Genomic DNA, 24,101 nt, shown 5'->3' with positions numbered 1-24,101 from the left:
TTTTGCAAGATCAAAAGTGTTCTGGAGATGGATTGCACACCAGTGTGAATGTACTTAATACTGCTGAACTGTACACTTAAAAATGGTTAAGATGGTAAATTTTATGTTGTCCATTTTATCCCCATTTTTTAAAACTTTTGAATGGTGATAATACGTATATGCATTCCTTTAACTGCTATTTGAGTGTCTCCTGAGGGTCAGGAGTTGGAGAACACAGTCAGTAATTCAGCATACAAAAGACCTACCCCTATGGATGTGACATTGTAGGGAAGAAAGGCAAACAAAATAAATGAAATATACAGTATTAGATGGAGAAAAATGCTCTGGAGAAAATAGAGGGGATAAGAAGTATCAGAAATTGGGGTGGATTGGGAAGACCTAATCTCCAGGGTAACATCTGAGCAGTAGGGCTGAGACAGGGAGAAGACAGGAGGGAAAGTAGTTCCCACAGAAGGAACAGCCCCTGCAGAGGTGGGAACCTGTCTGCTGTGTAGCAGGGGCTACCAGGAGGTCACTGTGTTTGGAACTGAATGAGAGCGGAGGTGAGGGCTAGGGGACGAGCAGACTGGCAAGGAGACTAAGGCCAAAGAGAAACGTCAGTGGCTTGGATGAAGGAGGTAAGAGCAGAGAGAATAAGAAAGGGTCATCTTTAGAGTAACAGCGTTTGTTGATGGATCAGGTGGGAAAGTGTGCAAAAAAGAGAGGAGTCGAGAAGGACTCTAACACAGCGGTTCTCAACCAGGGGTGCTTTTGCCCCCAAGGGGACATATCTCAATATCTGGAGACAGTTTTGGTTGTCACGGTTGGGGAGGGGACGCACTTTGCTACTGCCGTCTAGTGGGTGGAGGCCGGGGATGCTACGAATGCTAATACAAGGCACAGGACGTGCCGCCATAACAAAGGATTGTCTGGTCCGAAATGTCAGTACATTGAGAAATCCTGCTCTAAGGTGTTCGACCTAAACAGTTAGACTAAATGAGAAAGAAACCTAGACTGAGAGGATTAATTTGAGGTCAAACTCCAGACTGGGAAACAAGGAGAATCCTTACACCTAACTTTTATTAATATGCACAATACCTCAGAAACTGAGTAACACATCAGATGATCCCATCTAATTGTCAGAATAACACTGTGAGGGATGTTTTGACATCCCCCAGTACATAGACAGGAACGTAGATGGTGTAACCGCTTGTAGTGCACAGAGAAACTTGGATTCAGTCAAGGTCTGTGGACTCTGAAGCTCAGAGCCCTAACTGTATGTCACAGAGGCTTGCTGAATTTACCGGGTTTCCGAGTAAAGCCAACCAACGGAGGCAGTGCAGTCAAAGGGTATATGTACATATATGTACACACACACGTGTTTGTGTTTTTTTCAAAACATGAGTCCAGCAACATGAAATAATAATGTGCACTAAATTGATGCAACTAAGGTGCCAGATAACACTTTGAGCTGTCAAAAACAGTGAGAAGGGTGAGATTCCCACCATCAGAGACCCGTCACCTGGCAGCTGGCTCTCCTACTTAAAGAGCAGGTGGTGGAAAGATTTCAGACCTCCTCCCAGTGTCTGTTTTTCTGGCCTCGCAGTTAACCTCCTGACTCTCGCCAAAGCCTATAGCCACCAGGGTGATTTTTAGATTTGCAAGAGAAATGATGAACAAACAAGTTCATTTCTCAGGAACTCAGACGTCTGTGTGTGTGTGGAGGGGTGGGTGTTGGTGGCGGTGTTTGTTGACTTCGCAGTGGTGGCAGCTGGAAATGGGTTGGAAGAGAAGAGAGGGCAGCGAGGTTTAGCATTAGACTGACAGTGAAGGTCAGATGACCGTGCCTAATGTGTAACCAGCCTCCAGGCTGGAAAACAAAGGCCAAGGCAATCCCTTCGGCACGCAGTGACAAAGCGGGCGGCGTTTCTGTTTGTCTGCATTTCCACTCCTTTCCCAGGACTTCTGAACCATGTTTAGCAAGAAATGAAAGGAAATGGCAGGCGAGAAAGAAACGTTGTACCCTCTCCTTCTCCACCACTACGCCATCTGCTTTCGGACTACTGACTTTTTCTTGATTATTTCGCTCTTTTGCTTTTCCGTACATGTCTTGAATGCTAAGCGATGTTTGGCAGACAGGGCTGGCTTTTAGCCTCTGAGTGAAACTCTCAGGATCATCCTAGATCAGCGATGGATTTGCTTTTTGCACTCCCCTCCCTGCCAGTACCCGGCATGTAGGAGGCACTGAATAAATAAGACAATAAATTTAATAAGCCCACCTAACCCTATGTACTTTAAGGCTCATATGACATCTCCCCTCCTCCATGGTGCCTTTGAGGACCTCTCCATTCACACAGGTCTCTTCCCCTGAATCCCATGATACCTACTGCCTGTGCTGCTCATTCATTCAGAAAAAAATGTTTTTTGGAGGGCCTTCCCTGGTGGCGCGGTGGTTGGGGGTCCGCCTGCTGATGCAGGGGACGCGGGTTCGTGCCCCGGTCCGGGAGGATCCCGCATGCCGCGGAGCGGCTGGGCCCGTGAGCCATGGCTGCTGGGCCTGCATGTCCGGAGCTTGTGCTCCGCAGCGGGAGAGGCCACAACAGTGAGAGGCCCATGTACGGCAAAAACAGAATGTTTTTTGGAGCACTAAATATGTGCTTGTTACTATGTTAGGAGCTGAGGATGCAGCAGTGACAGGCAAAAATCCCTACCCTCCTAGAGCTGACTTTCCAGTCTGTCATATTATTAAATATGTCCCCAAACACTGGTTACATTTTTGTATATTTATTTGCCTCTACAAGTAGACTGTAAATTTTTTTAAAGCATAGACTTATATTCATTGTGCTTTGAAAAGTAGATCTTCAGAGCTGTAGTAGCTCATTAAATGTTTGTTTCAGAATTCAGGACCAGAGGCATTCTCAAATCCTGCCAGTAATAGACTTACAGGAAATCCATAGTTGGTGGTACCCACTCTGGATGGGTGATGATTTCCACTAGTTAGCAAGTTAAATTAGCCACAACGTGTGGGTTCATGAAATAAGTAGCATCTTCTCTAGCTTTAGAGAACACCATGGCTAGAGGGGAAAAAATGACAAGATGAGATCAGCATCACTAGTGAATGGCGGACTAAGTTTGTGCTTATCATTCGTGTTTTTCATCCCTTGTAAACTCTATAAGCTAGTTCTGTATCTGAAAAGTGGAGATTTGCCACGTGGGCTGTGATGATACTCATGTCGCATGAGATCACGTGTGATGCAAGGACAAGTTGCTGTGATTATCATGGGCAGTTACTCGTGGCTTTGAGCAGAGAGAAACCAGTGGTTACACAGTGGTTCAGGCAGCTTCTTGTATGGAGAACCCTTGGTCTAAGAGCTTCTGTTTTAGAAAAACAGAGAACCATTTGGGAAGCCCAAATCTCAGTGGGACCTCGTTAGCATCTATCTCTGAGGTGTCAGTTAGAAGAAGGGTTGCAAGGGAGAGCCACCACCACCATCCAGAACAAAGTCTCCATGTATCTGTTGATACTTTAGTTAGAGTATTGTTTTTTACCCTAATTAAAGAAAGCTTTAAAATGCGCCTATCCCTATGAAAAGTCATAATCAGCTCTAAGAGGAAAAACAAGTCCTTATGAATCTCCTGTAGACTTTAAAGACTTCATTCGTACCTAAAACCAGACCACCCTAGATAAATCCATGTTTTGTAATCTGCTCCCATTTGTATAAAGAAGAAATATCTAAAATGCCAAGTTCGTCTCATATCAGAGATGTCTACTTTTTAGTTATTTGATATGTATTTTCTGTTTAAAATAAATCCAAATATGTATCAAGTGATGGAAATTGTAAGGTTACATTTTTAGTCCTGAAAAGTATATTTAATGTGAAGTTTGGGCAAATGACAATATGCAGGGTTTATTTAGCTATACTCTTCCTTTTCATCAGTACCTTATCTGGTTTTGCTTCGAATATTGCCAGTGAGTAAACTCTCTCTTTCCACGTCATCTGCCCCATAAGAACATATTCAACTTTAATTTAGCTCTAAAATTTTTTTTGAACGCTGGCCCAGTGTCAGGTGCTGTGGAGCAACACCGAAATAAGATGAGAACTCTATTTTTTGAGAGAAACTCCTAGAGTGACTTAATACAACTGGAATCCCAAGTAGCCGTACAAACTACAGTTAACCCTTGAACAGCATGGGTTTAAACGATGCGGGTCCACTTAGGAGCGGAATTTTTCCAGTAGTAAACAGGCAGTACTACACTATCTGCATTGGTTGAATCTGCATGTGCAGAACCACAGATTCAGGGATAGGGAGAGCCAACTGTAAGTTATAGGTGGATTTTCCACTGCTTGGAGGGTCGTCCCCCAACTCCCTCATTGTTCAAGGGTCAACTGTATATTATAGGGGCTGTCATTACAGAGAAATGATCATACTCAAAACTAATCCGAGGTTACAAAACAGGTTGCCTAACCTTTGTATGCTGATTTATTTTCAGATTCAACTGTTTTGAATAGGTACCTATGCAAGATTATTTCTTTTCAGAAGTTGTCTCCTCTTAGTTGCCATTCCTGTGGCAGTTTGCCCATACTTTGGCTTTTGCACTTATCATATTGTACCGTGATTGTTTATTAAATAAATGTTAAATTAGCTGTTCAGTCTCTTCCTCCAGACACTAAACTCCTCCAGGCCAGAGGCTATCTTTCTCCTTCCTGCTCGCTTTTTGCATCCGCAGTACCTAGCTCCTTAGCTGGCACAAAGGAACATTCAGTGCATTTTTATCGAGTATGTACTTCAAATGTCCTGAGTTCATACCTATCAATAAGAGTTCTGATCATAACTCACTTCTTTCTCACTACAAGGACAGAGTTAGAATGTAAAGATCTTTTTCCTACTTATTAAATCAGGATTAGGTTTTTGAATAAGAGTTGGTTGCTTTATGTGTGTTGCGTAGAGTTACTCTAAGTGAAAACAATTTTCCCGACTTATCTTCATACATCCAAAATAGAAGGTCTAGCCCACATCTATTTTATATTTTCCTTGTAGTTCTTTTCTCATCTCTTTTTTCTCATCTCTTTCTCAGTATTTCATATGTATAATCCTTTCTTATTCTCCTTCACATGGCTGCCTTAAGCTACACTGCCTTTAAGAGTAAATTTGTATTCAGAGGCTCCAATGGTAAATAATTTCAACGGGATGAAGCTCTTTAATCCTGTTTTATATCTAAAAGGCATGCTCAACACTATCTTCTGCCATCTCTTGAGAATCCAGTTTCCTAACGTTATATTCCTGAGACTGAATGGAAATTTTCAAAACCTAGAGTTCAAAGTTAAGTATCAAATTCAAGCAAAGCCCAGACAATCCAGGCTGAGACTGATTTGTGCGGCCATAAACAGCAACAATCTTCCAGCGGCTATTGATATAATAACTGTGATTACAGCTTAGCAAAGTCAAGTTTCTCTCCTCTGGCCCCAAGCACTTGGAGCTGTTTTTCATACACAGAATTTTTCGAGAACGTAACATTCACAATAACAGCCACCAGAACATGACAGCAGATATCCATGTAACTACTAGGTAGCAAAACAGTAGGATGCAATTTGAGAATAAATTCAGTTATGAATCAAAATCCTGTTACTGAGACAGTAAACCAGCATCTAGGTGGAAACCTACTGAGTACAGCTAGTGGAGGAAGCTTCTAGTCACCAGCTCCTAACTTTCATGGCCAACATGCCAAAGTCAAGTGGTCTTTTCTAAGCCTTTTTTTTTTTTTTTTTTGGTCCATGAGATACAGAGATGAAAAAATAATTGCGATTTGTTAGTAAATATAATGAAAATTTAAAAATAAAAATAAATCAAGCAGGTAAGACACCCTTCAGCTGCTGGTTTACTGAAACTTCCACTAAGCATTAATTCTAAAATCACTGATGGACAGCACCCTCAGTACCTATTAGATTTTAAAAATACTTTTGGGGAAATTGGGTCTTTCTTCTTCTGCTCATAGGAAGCATATCTGCTTGACTAACTAGCATAACTGAAAGATCTGCAAGCACTTTATCTGCCTCATTTCTGGGGGTTATTAATTAACCTATATCTCTGTTTTTTATTTAGAATTTCCAGTGCTATAATGGTAGTGGATTAGTGCATACCCTTGTTTCTGGACCATGTGGCAAGTTAGAATTAAAGTCACCTGCCCTTCACTGTGATCAGTACAGATAAATGCAGGAATTACCTGCCATAAGGAGCCGGCTTTCATTCCTGAAAGTCCAGGATGAGATGTAGACCAAATAAATGTGAATCTACAAGATCAACTTATTCCAGTCCTACAGCCCCTTAGTCAGCCCTTAAACTATAAATACAATGGAAAGAAGGAAATAAAAATCCAGATAAAATAAATACCTAATAAGGACTTTGAGGAACATAAAATAAACAGTAAGACTGATTTTTTTTTCAGAAAGGGTTGCTATAATACTCTGACTTCCAAATGTGCAGATTCCATTTCCTCAGAAGTTTGAATCATCTTTATAATTAGAGATGGAAGAAAATAAGCCACTTCTGTAAGTCCGATCCTAGACATAATAGGACTCATTAACTATTTTTCTCTGAAAGAGGCTTGCACAGTCCACAGACTGTTGGTCTTTGCTCAAAATGCATCCTGTGGAAAGGACTCTGCTGCCCTCTACTGTCACTAAAAGTAGGGGACGCAAAGGAACAGAAAACATTAGCCCCTGTGAATGAGAACCTCTGATGGGAACCTCTCAGCACCCGCAGGCCAGGCAAGTCAACGCCCCTTCTGAGGGAAAAGACCCCTGTAAAGATCCTTGAGCTGCAAGCCAGTCCAGTCCCTCACCCTAACTGATGGATGTGATACAAACAGAGAGAGCTAAGGCAGCTTTGAAATGCCAAGCCCTGGAGATGGATGAAATCATCCATCTAGGTGAGCAAGCTTTTTTTTTTTTTGATTGGGCATTATCCCAAAAGTAGGTTATAAGAAAACATAAAAACTAATTCCCCCCATCCATCCATGTATTTATTTCCACAGTAATAAAATAGAACAGCAGAGGACACAATACCAGTTTAACATTCTATGAAGGAAAATAAAACAGAGTAAGGGCATACAGACTGGTAGAAATACACAGAGTAGTTAGGGGATATTCCTCTGAAGAAGTCAAGAATGAAATGAAGAAGAAAGCCATAGGAAAATATGGGGCAAGAACGTTCTAGGCTGAGGAGACAGCCACTGCAAAGGCCCTGTGGTAGGAACGTGTTGGGGTGTTTTAGGAAGAACCAGGCTGATAACTGAAGTGTGGTAACTGGGAAAGTGAGAATGAGGCTAGAGAAGGTAGCAGAGTTCAGATGGTCAAGGTCAGCACTAATAATCATACAGTGTGAGCCACATAAGCAATTTTGAAGTTTCCAGTAGCCGTGTTAAAAAAGAATAAAAGGATGAAATCAATTTTAATTATTTAACCCAGTATATCTAAAATATTATGTAATCAATATAAGAAACACTGAGATATTTTATTTTTTTCTGTACTATATCTTTCAAATTCAATGTGTATCTTAAACGTACATCAACACCTCATTTGAACTAGCTACAGGTCAAGTGCTCAACAGTCAAGTGTAGCTATCGTTCCATTTAAAAATTTTTGTTTTATTCTAGGTAGGTTTACATTCTTTTTGTATTTAAGATCATTTTCTTGCCTTTTGGAAGTGACCCAGTGGTGATCACCGAATGATTTCAATAGAATTCAGTGGAGAATAAATGAGCAGGAAGCCTTGCAGCTGAAAGGGACTCTCAGCTAACCTTGAATCAGCCAGCTGGGTTTATTTCAGTTGTTTTACTTTGGGAAGAAGGTGGGTGGAATTTAGTCAAGCATGATATTGGAATGTTTAGATAGGAATACATTTTTTATTGAAATAGACTTGACATGTAATATTATGTTAGTTTCAAGTGTACTGCATAGTGGTTTGACTTTTCACACATTACAAAATCATTACAGTAAATCTAGTAACCATCTGTCCCCATACCAAGTTATCATATTATTATTGACCATATTCCTTATTCTGTATATTATATCCCTGTGGCTTATTTATTTTATAACTGGAGGTTTGTACCTCTTAATCCCCTTCATCTCTTTCTCCCAGTCCCCCTACTCCCCACCCACCACCTCTGGCAACCACCTGTTTGTTCTTTGTATCTTCAAGTCTGTTCTCATTTTGTTTTATTAGATTCCACATATAAATGAGATCAAATGGTATTTGTCTTTCTGTTTCTGACTTATTTCACTCAGATGATATCCTCTAGATCCATCCATGTTGTCAGAAATGACAAGATTTCATTTTTTTAATAGCTGAGTAATATTCCATTGTACGTATAGACGACAAGTTTTTTATCAATTCACCTCTTGATGGACACTTAGGTTGCTTCCATATCTTGGCTATTGTAAATAATGTTGCAGTGAACATTGGGGTGCATATATCTTTTAAATTAGTGTTTTTGTTTTCTTTGGATAAATACCCAGAAGTCAGATTTCTGGATCATATGGTAGTGCTATTTTTAACTTTTCGAGGCACCTCCATACTGTTTTCTGTAGTGGCTGCACTAATTAACAATCTCACCAACAGTGCACAAGGTTTCTCTTTTCTTCATATTCTTATCAACTCTTGTTAATTGCTGTATTTTTAGTGATACCCATTCTGACAGGTGTGAGGTGGTATCTCATTGTGGTTTTGATTTGCCTTTCCCTGATGATTAGTGATGTTGAGCATCTTCTCACGTGCCTTTTGGCTACTGTCCATCTTCTTTGGAAGAACATCTCTTCAGATCGTCTGCCCATTTTTTAATTGAGTTGTTTATTTTTCTGATGTTGAGTTATATGAGTTCTTTGTATATCTTGGATGTTAACTTCTTATCAGATATATTGTTTGCAGATATCTTCTCTCACTCCGTATGCTGCCTTTTCATTTGTCGATGGTTTCCTTCACTGTGCAAAAGGTTTTTAGTTTGATGTAGTGCCATTTCTTTTTTTTTTTTTTTTTTTTTTTCGGTACGCAGGCCTCTCACTGTTGCGGCCTCTCCTGTTGCGGAGCACAGGCTCCGGACACGCAGGCTCAGTGGCCATGGATCACGGGCCCAGCCACTCCGCGGCATGTGGGATCTTCCCGGACCGGGGCACGAACCCGTGTCCCCTGCATCGGCAGGCGGACTCTCAACCACTGCACCACCAGGGAAGCCCAGTGCCATTTCTTTATTTTTGTTTTTGTTTCCCTTTCCTAAAGAGGCAGATCCAAAAAAATATTGGTAAGACCAGTGATAAAGACCATACTGCCTATGTGTTCTTCTGGGAGTTTTACAGTTTCAGGGCCTACATTTAAGACTTGAATCCATTTTTTGTCTATTTTTGTATATAAGTGAAAGAAAGTAGTCCAGTTTCATTGTTTTGCATGTAGCTCTTTAGTTTTCTCAGCACCATTTATCAGAAAGGTTGTCTTTTCCCTCATTGAATATTCTTGCCTCCTTTGTCATAGATTAATTGACCATATATGCATGGATTTATTTCTAGGCTCTCTGTCCTGTTCCACTCATCTATGTGTTGTTTTTTGTGCCTGTACCATACTGTTTTGGTTATCACAGCTTTGTAGTATAGTTTGAAATCAAGGAGTGTGGTACCTTCAGATTTTTTTAATTTAGTACTATTTTTGGCCGCATTGGGTCCTTGTTGCTGCGTGCAGGCTTTCTCTAGTTGCGGCGAGTGGGGGCTACTCTTCTTTGCAGTGCGTGGGCTTCTCATTGTGGTGGCTTCTCTTGTTGCAGAGCATAGGCTCTAGGCACATGGGCCTCAGTAGTTGTGGCTTATGGGCTCTAGAGCAGGCTCAGTAGTAGTGGTGCATGGGCTCAGTTGCTCTGCGGCATGTGGGATCTTCCCGGACCAGGGCTTGAACCTATGTCCCCTTCATTGGCAGGCAGATTCTTAACCACTGCACCACCAGGGAAGCCCTCCTGCTCTATTTTTGTTTCTCAAGATTGCTTTGTCTTTCCAAGGTCTTTTGTGGTTTCATACAAATTTTAGATTTATTTTTCTAGTTCTGTGAAAAATGACTTTCGTATTTTGACAGAGATTAAATTGAATCTGTAGATTGCCTTGGGTAGCATGTTCATTTTAACAATATTCATTCTTCCAGTCCATGAGCAGGGTGCATCTTTCAATTTGTTTGTGTCGTGTTCAGTTTCTTTCATCAATGTCTTGTAGTTTTCAGAGTACAGTTCTTTTACTTCCTGGGTTAGATTTATTCCTAGGTATTTTATTCTTTTAGATGCAACTGTAAATGGGATTTTTTCCTTAATTTCTCTGATCATTATTAGTGTATAGAAATGCAACAGATTTCTGTATATTAATTTTGTATTCTGCAACTTTACTGAATTTATTTATTAGTTCTACTAGGTTTTCGGTGGTATCTTTAGGAGTTTGTACATGTAGTATCATGTCATCAACAAACAGTAACAGGTGGTTTACTTCTTCCTTTCCAATTCGGATTTCTTTTATTTATTTTTCTTGTCTGATGACTAGGACTTCCAACAGTACATTGAATAAAAGTGGTGAGAGTGGGAATCTTTGTTTTGTTCCTGATCTTAGAGGAAATGCTTTCAGCTTTTTACCACTGAATATGATGTTAGCCGTGGGCTTGTCATATATGACCTTTGTTAGGTTGAAGTATGTTCCCTCAATACCCATTTTGCTGAGAGTTTTATCATAAATGGATGATGAATTTTGTCAAACTTTTTCTGCCATTATTGAGAGGATTATATGATTTTTATTCTCCAATTTGTTAATGTGGTGTATCACATTGATTGATTTGTGGATATTGAAAAATCCTTGCATCCTTGGGATAAATCCCACTTCATCATGGTGTATGATCCTTTTAATATATTGTTGAACTAGGTGTATTTAATACTTTGTTGAGGATTTTTGCATCTGTGTTCATCAGTGATATTGGCCTGTAATTTTCTTTTTTTCTGATATCTTTGTCTGGTTTTGGTATCAGGGTGATACTGGCCTTGTACAATGAGATCAGAAGTATTCCTTCCTCTGCACTTTTTGGAATAGTTTGAAAAAGATAGGTGTTAACTTTTCTCTAAATGTTTGGTAGAATTCACCTGTGAATCCATCTGGTCTTGGACTTCTGTTTGTTGAAACTTGTTTTATTACTGATTCAATTTCATTACTGGTAACTGCTCTGTTCATATTTTCTATTTCTTCCTGGTTCAGTATTGGGAGATGGTACATTTCTTGGAATTTGTCCATTGCTTCTAGGTTGTCCATTTTATTGGCATATAATTGTTCGTAGTAATCTCTTATGCTCCTTTGTATTTCTGTGGTGTTGGTTCTAACTCCTCCTTTTTTGTTTTTTATTTTATTGATTTGGGCCCTGCTTTTCTTTTCTTTTTTTTTTTTTTTTATGAGTCTGGCCAAAGGTTTATCAATTTTGTTTATTTTTTTAAAAAAACAGCTGCTAGTTTATTGATCTTTTCTATTGTTTCTTAGTCTCTATTTCATATATTTCCTCTCTGATCTTTATTTCTTTCTTTCTACTAACTTTGGATTTTGTTTGGTTTTCTTTTTCTAGTTCCTTTAGGTTTAAGGTTAGGTTGTTTATTTGAGATTTTTTTCTTTCCTGAGTTAGGCTTGAATTGCTATAAACTTTCCTCTTAGAACTGCTTTTGCTGCATCCCATAGATTTTTGGATCATTGTGTTTTTGTTTTCATTTGTCTCCAGGTATTTTTTTACTTTTCTCTTTGATTTCTTCAATGATCCATTGGCTGTTTAGTAGCATATTGCTTAGCCTCCACATGTTTGTGTTTTTTCTACTTTTTTTCCTTCTAGTTGATTTCTGGTCTCATAGCATTGTGGTCAGAAAAGAAGCTTGATATTATTTGTGTGGTTAGATTTACTGAGATTTGTTTTGTGGCATAACCTGTGCTGTATCCTGGAGAATGTTCAGAGTGCACTGTAAAAGAATGTATATTCTAAAAAAAAAAAAAAAATGTATATTCTGCCACTTTGGGATGGAATGCTATATATATATATATATATATATATATGTATGTATGTATGTATCTATTAAGTCCATCTGATCTAGTGTGTCATTTAAGGCCAGTGTTTCCTTGTTGATTTTCTGTCTGGATGATCTGTTCATTGACATAAGTGAGGTGTTAAAGTCCCCTACTATTATTGTGTTACTGTCAAATTCTCCCTTTATGTTAAAGATTTGCTTTATGTATTGATATTTAGATGTTCCTATGTTGGGTTCATATATGTTTACACACTGTTATATCTTCTTGTTGAATTGATCCCTTGATTACAATGTAATGTCTTTCATTGCCTCTTGTAACAGTCTTTGTGTTAAAGTCTGTTTTGTCTAATATAAGTATTGGTACTCCAGCTTGCCATTTTCATGGATTACCTTTTTCCATCTCCTCACTTTTAGCCTGTGCGTCTTTAGATCTGAAGTGAGTCTCTTGTTTGCAGCACATGTTCCTCTCTTGCTTCATTTTGCCAAATTCTCTGGTTTTGTTTCTGTGTAGTAGGTGGGTCTGTTATGTCTCAATCTTGGGAAAGTGGCCTTATGTAGGAGATGTCCTATGGTATCCAACAGCATGCTATCCTTTGGTCACCAGAGCTATGTGCTCTAGGGGTGCCCCCTATGTGTGCCCTGTGCACCCTTGTGCTGTGATGGGCTGACTCTGTGTGTGTACTGGTAGGCAGGGCTGACCCCTGGCCAGGCAGGCTACAGTGCCCTGCTTTGTGAAATGCCTGTAGGCCCACTAGAGACGGGGCAGGCCTCACATGCAGCCTGGGGGCATGTGGCTGCTACAGGCCCATTGGTACACAGAGTAGGCTCCCTACACGGTCAGCACACAGCTGCAGGGCCAGGTCCCTGACATGGCTGGCCACATGGTCTGGTTGTGCACAGCTGCAGCAGGCTCATTTTAATAGGCTGGAGGGAGGATTGCAGACCCACACTTCCCAGCTCCAGTGTCATCACAGTAGAACAAGCTCATCAGAATGGCTGCTGCCAGCATTTCTGACCTCATGGGGAGTGCCAGTTGACTCTTGCCTTTTGGAGAGGCTCCCTAAGGTCAGCAAGTGGGTGTGACCTAGGCTCCTCTCAAACTACTGCCTCTGTGCTGGGACTTGGGGCTTGTGAGATTTTGTATGCATCCTTTAATAGTGGGGTCTCTGTTTCGTACAGCTCTCTGGCTCTCTTGAACGTAAGCCCTGCTTATTTTCAAAGCCAGACATTCTGGGGCCTCATCTCTGTGGTGCTGTACACCCGTGGCTGGGGGACCTGATGTAGGCCTTGGACCCCTCCTTCCTGGGGAAGAGCTCTGATATTGCTCCCATTTGTGAATCACCAGCCCCAGGATGTGGGTCCTGACTAGACCACATCTCTGCCACTCTTACCTGTCATATTGTGACTCCTTCTTTGTATCTTTAGTTGTGGAAAATATTTTCTCCTAGTCTTTAGGTTGTTCTCACAGGTAGTTGCTCTTTAAGTAGCAATACTTTTGGTGTGTCCTTGGGAGGAGATGAGTACAGGGTCTTCCTACTCCACTGCCTTGGGCTGACTTTTAAGGAGTAAAGTATGCCTAGACTTCAGTAGAGGTCATTTATGGACCATTGAGTGGAGAGGGCCAGAAAAATGTAAAAGAGTGGGATAACCCCTCTCCCCCACCAAACACACACACACAGTCCCATGCCTCAGCTTCAGCCAGCCCAGTTCTATCAGAGGATATGCAGTGTAATGGTTAGGAGCTTATATGCAGGATTCTGACTCCTGACTTTGCTACTTAATAGCTTTGTGACTTTGGGTGGGTTACTTAGCTTTTGTGCCTCAGTTTTCTTATTTGTAATGCAAGGTGGTTGTGAGGAACAAATGCGTTAACGTCAAAAGCTTAGAACAGTGGTTGGTGTATAATAAATGTTGAATAATGATAGCTATCTGTGTGGGACATCTCTTGCCTGTCACTGTAAAATCCTCTTAGCCCTGACTCTTATCTCAACCCAGCCACTACTTGTGACAGCTCTGTGCAGGCTTTTTTTTTTTTTTGCTATACAGCATACAGGGTCCTCATTCCCTGAGCAAGGATTGAACCCGTGCCCCCTGCATTGGGAGTGCAGAGTCTTAATCACCGGACCACCAGGGAAGTCCTGTGCAGGCTATGACAGGCTTTAGCCAGGTACAGTGGCACAGCTCTCCACTGGGGCCATAGCCCTGTACCTTTTGCTTTCAGCCCTTGGGCTTCTTGGAAGCCACAGCATGGGAAACCCTTGGCAACTTGCTTGACACTCACAATTTTCTCATCCCGGAAATGCAAAGGAGTTAATCTAGTGGACCATCTTTGACCTAGGAGAAAGGGAGACAAAAGAGAAATATTTCCTTTTTTGCCTCTAGGTAGGCAGTTCTAAAACATGTTTTATGAGATTTTTCAGAAGGTTTTATGGAATTAAGCACCAGTTGCCTGCAGAGGAGGCCAAGGCCTTATATAAACTTCCTTCCTTCCTGTTTCCCTCCTGCTCTGCTATACTCCTGCTTACTGGGATCACATTCCCAAATAAACCACATGCACTTGAACCTTTGTCTTAGGCTTTGCTTTCAGGGGAACGCAGGATAAGACACCGTTACTTTTAATTTTCTTAGCTGTGATTTTAAAAATGCTTATCCAGTTATTCATATGATATGTCCATTTCCAGGATGGCCTTGACTTTTGTCTTTAGGACCTTGACCCTCTTTTCTCTGGCATCTCCAATCTCACTCCTCTTATTGGTTCCTTCTGCAAACCCCCTCCATCCTGCGGAGGCCTTCCCCCTCACACCGCTGCCCAAGTTCTTGATAGAGGAGTCTGCTTTTGCTGCTTTCATTTGCTCCACTTTCATTCATTCATCTCCTCCCCCGCTCTAAAGCCATTCTCACAACTGACCTGTCAAATGACAACTCCAGTCACTCAGAAGAAGTAAAGTGGAGCTGTTAAGCTGTGGCAGGATGAGTTATTGTGTAAACCGTAATCCATTCCACGGAGGGTTTTGTGAATAATGGGAATAAATATGATCATATGAATTAACATGGAGTGAGCACTTATGATATTCCAGGAACACTGCTAAATGATGTATATTCATTCTCATTTAATACTCAAAACAAGCCAATGAAGTAGGAATGATTGTTGTTCCTGTATTGTAGTTGAGAAAATAGATTCAGAGAAGTTAACTTTTCAGAAAACACACAGCTAGCCCATGCAGAGCCAGGACGTAACTCCAGGTCTCTCTTCCTAGATGCCCAGCTCTTACTCACTGCGCTAAGACCCTCTTTAGCTCTGACCTGTGCGCCTGACCCTTGTCCTAATGCTGTCTGTACTCCTCAGCACTGTGAGATGTAGATTTCCTTTCACTGGTTTACAAAGCAAGAGTGAAAGGAATCCCATTATATAGTGACAGAAAGTAAATTAGAGGTTACTTAGGGTCCTGAGTTCAGGAAAAATGGGGAGTGGCTGCCAATGGGTACAGGGTTTCGTTCGGGGTGTTGAAAATGTTCTAAAATTGATGATGGTGATTGTTGCAAAGCTCTGTGAATATGCTTAAAAAAACCCCTGAATTCTACACTTAAAATGTGTGAATTGTCAGTATCTGGATTCTATCTCAATAAAGCTGTGATTAAAAGAAAAAAAGAATCCCACTAGAGTATTTACCTTATTTATTGGACAGCCAAATACAGCACATGTGTAGGAAGCAGTCAGTAACGCCACTGCTATTTCTCAAATTCACAACCAGTGATTTTTCATAAAATGGTGCTTGGTTCTCACTTGCATGGACTTGTGGGGTGGAGGATTTGGGGTTCCAAAAAGTGTTCCTTTTCAGATCATTGCTGATCAGGCACAGGGTCACTGAGACCCATGAGTGAGGAAGTCTGCAAGCAGCTCTGGATGCAGCCAGACTCTTCTGCCTTTAAAGGAAAAAGTAAGGAAGATCATCAGCATCTGAAAGAAAGCGCACTGGATCATGAGAACGCCTGCCATTGATGTTAGTGGCCTTACTTAGGGGACCACATCCAGATGTCCCAGGCAGTTTCGATGACCACTTTGCCTCCAATATATGCTCATTGTCTTAACTCCCAACAACAAAAGGGACAAGAAAAACAAATGAAGCTAGCTGAGTTCCATGACCAACATGCTGTTCATTCCTTTCAGGAGATGTTGACTGTAGGTTAGCTGCACGGTAGGGAGAACGCCTTTCAGCTTTGAAAAATTTAGACGCAAAATGAGCCTCAGCTCACCCGAGGGAGGGACATCAAGCAAAAGAAAGACAACTAGCTTGGCAAGACCATTAACTATCAGGTTCTACCAGCCCTATTACTTCAGTATCTTGATTAATTTCTCCCTGAACATTGGAGCGGAAGCAAATTTCCTACCTCTCCACCTGTGACCTTATTAACTGATGATGGCTTAGGGGTGCCTTCTGTCCTAAACAACTCCCATCCTCCACAGTTTTTTCCTGGTCCTCAAAACTAGAGCTGATGCATGTACCAACACAGAGGGGCTTGTGGATCTCCTGTGAAGGAACTTTTTCTCAGCCTGTTCCCACTTCCCTAGCTTGCGGAGAAGAATCCCGGAACTGTAGGTGGTTTTCTCCCCCTTCCCCAATCCCAAAGAGAAACGCTTTCTACACAGAAAAGAATGCCTTGTAAATCTACATGATAAAAGACCAGAGAAAGGATAAAGGGAAAATTGGGGGAGGGAAAAGCTGGATCGTCTAGGGAGAAATGGGAGTGTCCTGAGGCGGGCAAGATGCGGGAGGGGCAGGGTGAGGGAAAAGGATAGGAAAGGAGGGGAGGCTGTGTAGTATTACGGAGGCCGCCCCTATATTCCTGAACTGTGAAAGATACAAGTAAGGGGTTTGACCTCAAAGATTCTTTGGGTGGTGGGTCTGTTGTGTCTGTTTAACACGCTGCCCTGAGACTCACCACATGGGTGAAGAATTCTCTCTGGTTGTTCCCACTGAGAGGACCCCTTAGATCTGTTTTTAAAAAGCAATTGGTGGTGCATTTAGACAGTAAGCAGAGGGTTTTAGAATACTGGGGGCAAAAAATAAGGACATTGTACTTTACCTAAAGGGAAGCGTACTTTCTCCTTGGTTAACAAGAATCCGATTTTTTAAATCAGTAAGATTGGACAGAACTAGTAACAGCTTGCTTTATGAAGTGCTAACTAAATTGAAAAAACTTTGAGAATAGAGGTGGGTAAGTAGATGAAGGTATTTTTTGGCGAAGAGTTTGGGATTCCTCATTACACAGGAATTCTAAAAGTCCTTCTGTTCCTATTTTCTTTTGAGAAAATAGAGAAAAGAGCTCTTGGGGAAGGAGAAGGTCTGAACACAAATCCTTGACCCACTTCTTAGCTGTGGGACTCAAGGCAGGCCAGTTTACATCACTAATCTTCCCTTTTTTTTTTTTTTTTAATGGATAATAAAGAAAAATATTTCACCTGGCTTTCCCACAACACTATTACTGTGTTTAATTATTACATGTATCTACTATACATAAATATACTTATTATATGTAAAGAGGAAGGAAGAAATAGTAGCATCTATTGAGTGCTCCTAAGTAAGGAACTTTAAGTATCCTCATTATATAGATTGGCAAGTTGGCGCTCAGAAAACTCACTAAGTGATGCCTGGTCACATACCTAGGAAGTTCCAGGACTAGGGTTCTAACCCAGTGTGTTTCCTTTTAAAGTCTCTTTTCTTCCAGTGGTCACTGTTCCTTTTATTAAGCAGTGAAGTATTCTACATGGAACAGTGTTATTTAGATCACCAAATTTTCACTTGACAATTTCTTCCTTTTTAGATGGAAGTTTTGTGTTATAACCAGGAGTTTTGTTTCTTCAGACATCTTACTGAAGTTTTCAAGGCTCTGCACCATTTACAACTAGCTGAAGTAGTCCCGATGAAAATTCAAGTGGATCTTTGCCTATCTTGTAGCATCTCAAAGTTAACCTTCTCTTCTGTAGCTGAAAGTACACTAAATGAATGACTATCTTTGTTCAAACTCAACCTGGGTTTTCAGTGTGAAGCAACTGACTGCAGAGTAATAGTATATTTATATGAACTAATTTAAGAATTTCTTTGTTCCTCTTTTCCTTATTCTTCTCAGTAAGAAAGACAAAAGAGGGCTTCCCCGGTGGCGCAGTGGTTGAGAGTCCACCTGCCGATGCAGGGGACACGGGTTCATGCCCCGGTCTGGGAAGATCCCACATGCTGCAGAGCGACTGGGCCCGTGAGCCATAGCTGCTGGGCCTGCGCGTCCGGAGCCTGTGCTCCGCAATGGGAGAGGCCACAACGGTGAGAGGCCCGCGTACCGCAAAAAAAAAAAAAAAAAAAAAAAAAAAGAAAGACAAAAGAATATTCTGTTATTGTAAATAGTGCTGCAATGAACATTGGGGTGCATGTAGACAATGGAAGCAACCTAATTGTCCATCACCAGATGAATGGGTGAAGAAGATGTGATACATATATACAACGAAATACTACTCAGCCGTAAAAAAAGAATGAAATAATGCCATTTGCAGCAACGTGGTTGGACCTAAAGATTATCATACTAAGTGAAGTAAGCCAGACAGAGAAAGGCAAATATCATACGATACCACTTATGTGTGGAATCTAAAAAAAAAGATACAAATGAACTTATGTACAAAATAGAAACAGACCCACAGATGTGGAAAACAAACTTATGGTTATCAAAGGGTAAGGGGGTGGGAGAGATAAATTAGGAGTTTGGGATTAACATACGCAGTACTGTATATAAAACAAATAACCAACAAGGACCTACAGTATAGCACAGAGAACTATACTCAATATTTTGTAATAACCTATAAGGGAAAAGAATCTGGAAGAATATGTATATATGTGTATAACTGAATCACTTTGCTGTATACCTGAAACTAAGACAACATTGTAAATCAACTATACTTCAATAAAAATAAAATAAATTAGTTAAATTCATTTTAAACCAAAAAAGGGACATTTGGTTAGGGAAAAAAGCCCTTATTTGGCCCTAGGAAACAAGTTGTCTTCTCTAGGCATATCGATACATGAGTTCTACAAGTTAAGCATGAAAAACTGCTGATAAAAATGGTTGATAATTATTCTGTCAGTTGCTGGATGTTATCTACCAGCAGTTCAACCTCAGTTAACAAGCAAAGTTCAGGTTCCTTCACAGCTAATTTAAGTATCCCATTAATAAGTGAAAACATATTTAAATTAAAATACCCAAAAGATTTAAAAGAAGAAAAAAGGAAGGAGGTGGAAAAACTTTAAAGAGGACCAGAAAGAAATGCATCAGTAATTTCTCTGTCAGGTAACACTTTCTCAAACTGGCGTGAATGCCAAAGATGAAATAGAAATTTCTTTATCAAACGAGAATGTGAAAGAGGGCTGACCTTTGATCAAGTGTCCATTTGTAGTCTTGACAAGGAAATTTGCATGAGAAAAAAAGGACTCTGGACACTTACTACATGAAAAGTTAAGTTGCAGCAATGTAAAGGAAGCCAAAGGCCAAACTTCTTAACAGCCTGTCAGATAAAAGCTGGATTCCTTCCACTGTGCAGGTGGGATGTTTTACAAGTTGCAAAGGGTTTTTAAGGAGGACAGATGTGGTATTTTTGTTCTGTGCTTCAACGCAAAGTACCTTCCATCTTTTTAGGCCTGAGTTTGAGCTACTAATTTTTCATCTCACACATGTTACAGATTGGGATGGAGAAAAGCAAAAACAGTAACATAAACATTGTCACCCATCTAATTTGCATTCAGTAATTATTCTTCAAGATAATTAGTTGTAAGCCTATCAGTTTCTTTTTAGCGTCCCCTGTAAAATGCTATCAGAAGACCAATAGCTGTCTTTTAAGAGTTAACTAAAAATGATTGTGTATTATATAATGATCTGAGTGAATATAAGATTATTTATATATAAAATCATTGTGGTACAGATAGATGATTTTTCTTTTCATTCAGAGAATTTGGCTAATAGTTGGTAATGAACCTATTTGTGAAGAGATCCTCAGCGTGAAGTCCAGCTAAAGTGCTAACTCAAAATAATGGAAATGACGCAGTGCAGGACCCCTGCCCTGACTTCTCACCCTATGCATTTTTTCATTCAACCACATTATAGCGTTTTAAAGACTGTATTTCAGGCACGTAGTAGGCACTTAATACATATTTGTAGAATGACAGAATATTGTGTACAATATTGATAGTTATTTGGAAAAGGCAATCAAAGGAAGAAAATTGTGCTTTTGTCCTTCTAATAGAGCTCTTCGCTGGATGAAATTCATTTTTACTTTGAGGAGGCAAATAGAATTATGATGAATTGTATGGGCTTTAGAATCTGACATCTTACTGCAAATCCCAGATAAATCTTAACAACTTGTCACCAACTTGGAAATGTTCAGTAAGTGACAGCTGCATAGCTTTTCAGTTTTATGAATGATTCCACGTAAGTTCTCAGCGAAACTCCCATCCTTATCACAAGCATCGTCTGAGTCTTGCCTTTAGAATATGTGCATTTGTTTATATGTCTCCCATCCACGTTAACACAAGGGAGTCTTTTTTCAGTTGGCATTGCTTATCGGTCCTCATTCCTGGTGGTACGCACCACAGCACTAACCTTAGCTGCTATAGATGGTATGCCTGACAGTTCTATGCCTTAAAGAGCTGACTTCTCTCTGTAAATAGACTGATACTTTTGACAGTTGTCCATGGGAGGGGGTTTGAGTGGATCATCTCAAGGTCAATACCATCTTTTATCAAGAGCTAACATAAATATCTAGCTCCTAATTGTTGGTTTATTTGTACTATAAACTTCGCTATGCAAAACACTTTTCCTTTCTTTAATATTCTCTCCAAAATACATAGGACACCTTAAAAGTATCTTTAAGCATGTGATAACCAGTTTCTTCACATAGCCTTTGGCTTTTTTTCTTCTTCTTCTTCTTCCTCCTCCTCCCCTTATTCTTCTTCTGCTTCTGCTTCTGCTTCTGCTGCTGCTTCTTCTTCTTTCTTCTTCTTCTTCTTCTCTACTTAACCTAAGAAGTGAAAAAAGAAGAAAGCAGGGAAATGGAATCTGAAATTAGAGTTAGCGATCTAGGCCTACAGCTCTCCATTCATGAAAGATTTATTTCATAAGTATCCTTGGTAGCTTGTTATCCCAATGTTTTGAAAATCAGTAATCCATAATTTAAGAGTCCAGGTGAGCTGATCTTACAGAGGCCAACATCTGGCAGAGAAGAATAGGGAAAATGCTTGAATGTATTTCCTTGACTTTAAGAGAGTGAAAAACCTGGGCGTCTGGTCTTCGTCCAACAATTCTGACCCTCTGTTGATGAGCTTATACTACACACTGAACATTTTGCAAAATAAGGCCTCTTATAGTTTTCATAAAGATCCTTAAAATCATAGTTCCACTGAAGAACTTTTGCAGGGCCGGTACTGATCGCACCTGGTGAATGTTACTCACGATGACCACGTTGAAAAATTCTTAGAAACACTCATTTCTGCAATGCGTAATTACTCTGAACTCAGATATTGAATATTATTTTCTGGAAACTAATTCTGGATCAATGATTCTAAATAAAGCATAAATAGGCCTATATCTCTCAGTGTGAAAGAAGTAGGAGGAAAGCAAACTAAACTCTACACCATCAACATATTTGGCCTGACACGTCTGCTACAGGTTTTCTTGAAAATAGTGTTACTGAGAGAGAATTCACATGCCAACAAATTCACCCTTTTAAAGTGTACAATTCAGTGGTTTTTTAGTATGTTCACAGAGTTGTACATTATTTTATTTCAGGAAATTTTCAGCAGCTCAAAAACATTCTTGTTATTTTCAAGATTGTTTTGGCTTTTCTGGGTTCCTTCAATTTTCATATGAATTTTAGGATCATCATCTTCATCTCTGCAAAAGTAGCAGCTGGGATTTTGATAGGGGATTAGGTTGAGTTTGTATTGCCGTCTTAACCATGTTAAGTCTTCTGATCCATAAGCATGGGATGTCTTTCCATTTACTTAGGTCTTCTTTAATTTCTCTCAAAAAAGTTTTACAGTTTTTGGTAATAAATTTTATACTTCTTTTGTACTTATTTTTTAGTATTTTATTATTTTTGGTACTACTGTAAATGTAATTGTCTTCTTAATTTTATTTTAGAATTGTTGATTACTAGTGTATCGAAATATAATTGATTCTTAAGTTGATCTTGTATCCTGTACCTTTTCTGAACTCACTCATTAGATCTAATGTCTGTCAGTTTTTGCTTCCCTGTATTTTGAGGCTCTGTAGTTAGATGCATATATTTTTATAATTGTTATGTATTTCTGATGTATTGATTATTTCATTATTATAAAATGTCCTTTGTCTCTACTAACATTTATTGGTCATAAAGTACTTTTTCTCGTATCAACCACTGCTATGTTCTCTAATACTAGCCACAACAGTGTTTGCTTACTTGCATGGCATATCTTTTTCTGTCCTTTTGCTTTCAACCTATTCAAGTCTTTGAATCTAGACAGCATGTAGTTGGATCACCATTTTTAAATCCAGTCTTTTAGTTTCTTCCTTTTGATTGGAGTGTTTAAGTCATTTATATGTAATAAAATTACTGATATGATAGGATTTATACCTGCCATTTTGCTGTTTACTCTCCACATGTCTAATATCCTTTTATACTCCTCTGTGCCTCCATTACTGACTTCTTTCATGTTAAATAGATATTTTCTAGTGTATTATTTTCATTCCCTTTTTTGTTTCTTTTATTATATATTTGAGTTATTTTCTTAGTGGTTGCCCTGAGGATTAAAATTAACTTAAAAAATCTAGTTTGGGGCTTCCCTGGTGGCGCAGTGGTTGAGAGTCCGCCTGCCAATGCAGGGGACACGGGTTCGTGCGCCGGTCCGGGAAGATCCCACATGCCGTGGAGCGGCTGGGCCCGTGAGCCATGGCCGCTGAGCCTGCGCGTCCGGGGCCTGTGCTCTGCAACGGGAGAGGCGGCAACAGTGAGAGGCCTGCGTACTGCAAAAAAAATAATAATAATAATAATAATCTAGTATGGATTAATACCAATTTAATTTGAATAGCATAGAAAATTTTGCTCCTACATAGCTCCATTTCCTCCCTGCTCCTTTGTGCTGTTTCTGTAATACGAATTACATCTTTATACGTTGTAAGCCCATCATGATAGTGTTATAATTATTACTTTTATTCAGTTGTCTTTTAAATCGGGAGAAGGAAAGTGCTACAAATAAAAAATTCATCATGTGTTCTTTTATATTTACCTATGTAGTTACGTTTTCTCGTTCTGTTTCTTCACATGGTTACACATTACTGTCTGGTATCCTTTCATTTCAGCATTAAATACTCCCTTTAGTATTTAGTATTTTGTAGGTCAAGTCTGCTAGCAAGGAATTCTGGCATTTAAAAAATCTGATGTCTTAATTTATTCTTTGATTTTGAAGGATAATTTTGTTAGATAGAGAATTCTGGGTGGAGAGTCTTTTTCTCTCAGAACTTGGAGTAAGTCATCCCACTGCCATCTGGTCTCCATGCTTTCGCTGCTAATCTTATAGAGGACCTGTTGTGTTTACATGATGGATCACTTTTTTCTTATTACTTTCAAGATTCTCTCTTTGTTACTGGCTTTTGACTGTTTGATTATGATGTTCCAAGTGTGGATCTCTTTGAGTTTATCTTACTGAAATTTTGTTAAGCTTCTGAAGTGTATAGATTAGTGTTCTTCATCAAATTTTGGAAGTTTTCAGTGATTATTTCTTCAAATATTATTTATGCCCCTTTCTTTCTCTCCTTTCTTCCAGGGGTTCCCACTCTGCATATATTGGTGCATGGGATATTGTGCTAACAGGTCTCTGAGACACTGTTGCTTTTTCTTTATTCTTTTTTACTTCTCTTCCTTGACTGGATAATTTCATTTGACTGGATAATCTCAACTGACCTGTCTTCAAGTTTGCTCATTCTTTTTTCTGCCAACTTATATCTACTGTTAAACCCCTGTAGGGAATTTTTCATTTGTACT

At 39.8% G+C, this 24,101-nt stretch overlaps 1 long non-coding RNA gene across 1 annotated transcript in view; it reads left to right on the top strand.

Annotated features, from left to right (window-relative positions):
• The window catches only part of LOC109552140 (uncharacterized), a 42,866-nt gene extending 23,100 nt beyond the window's left edge, over positions 1-19,766 (top strand). The window contains exon 4 of the long non-coding RNA XR_012323884.1: positions 18,176-19,766. This is a non-coding gene — a long non-coding RNA (uncharacterized lncRNA). The remainder of the gene's footprint in view (positions 1-18,175) is intronic.
• Positions 19,767-24,101: the final 4,335 nt, after the last annotated feature.

The sequence above is a fragment of the Tursiops truncatus genome, chromosome 10 (genome assembly GCF_011762595.2).
Source record: "Tursiops truncatus isolate mTurTru1 chromosome 10, mTurTru1.mat.Y, whole genome shotgun sequence".
NCBI classification, from domain to species: Eukaryota; Metazoa; Chordata; class Mammalia; order Artiodactyla; family Delphinidae; genus Tursiops; species Tursiops truncatus.
This window is presented reverse-complemented; position numbering and strand designations above follow the sequence as displayed.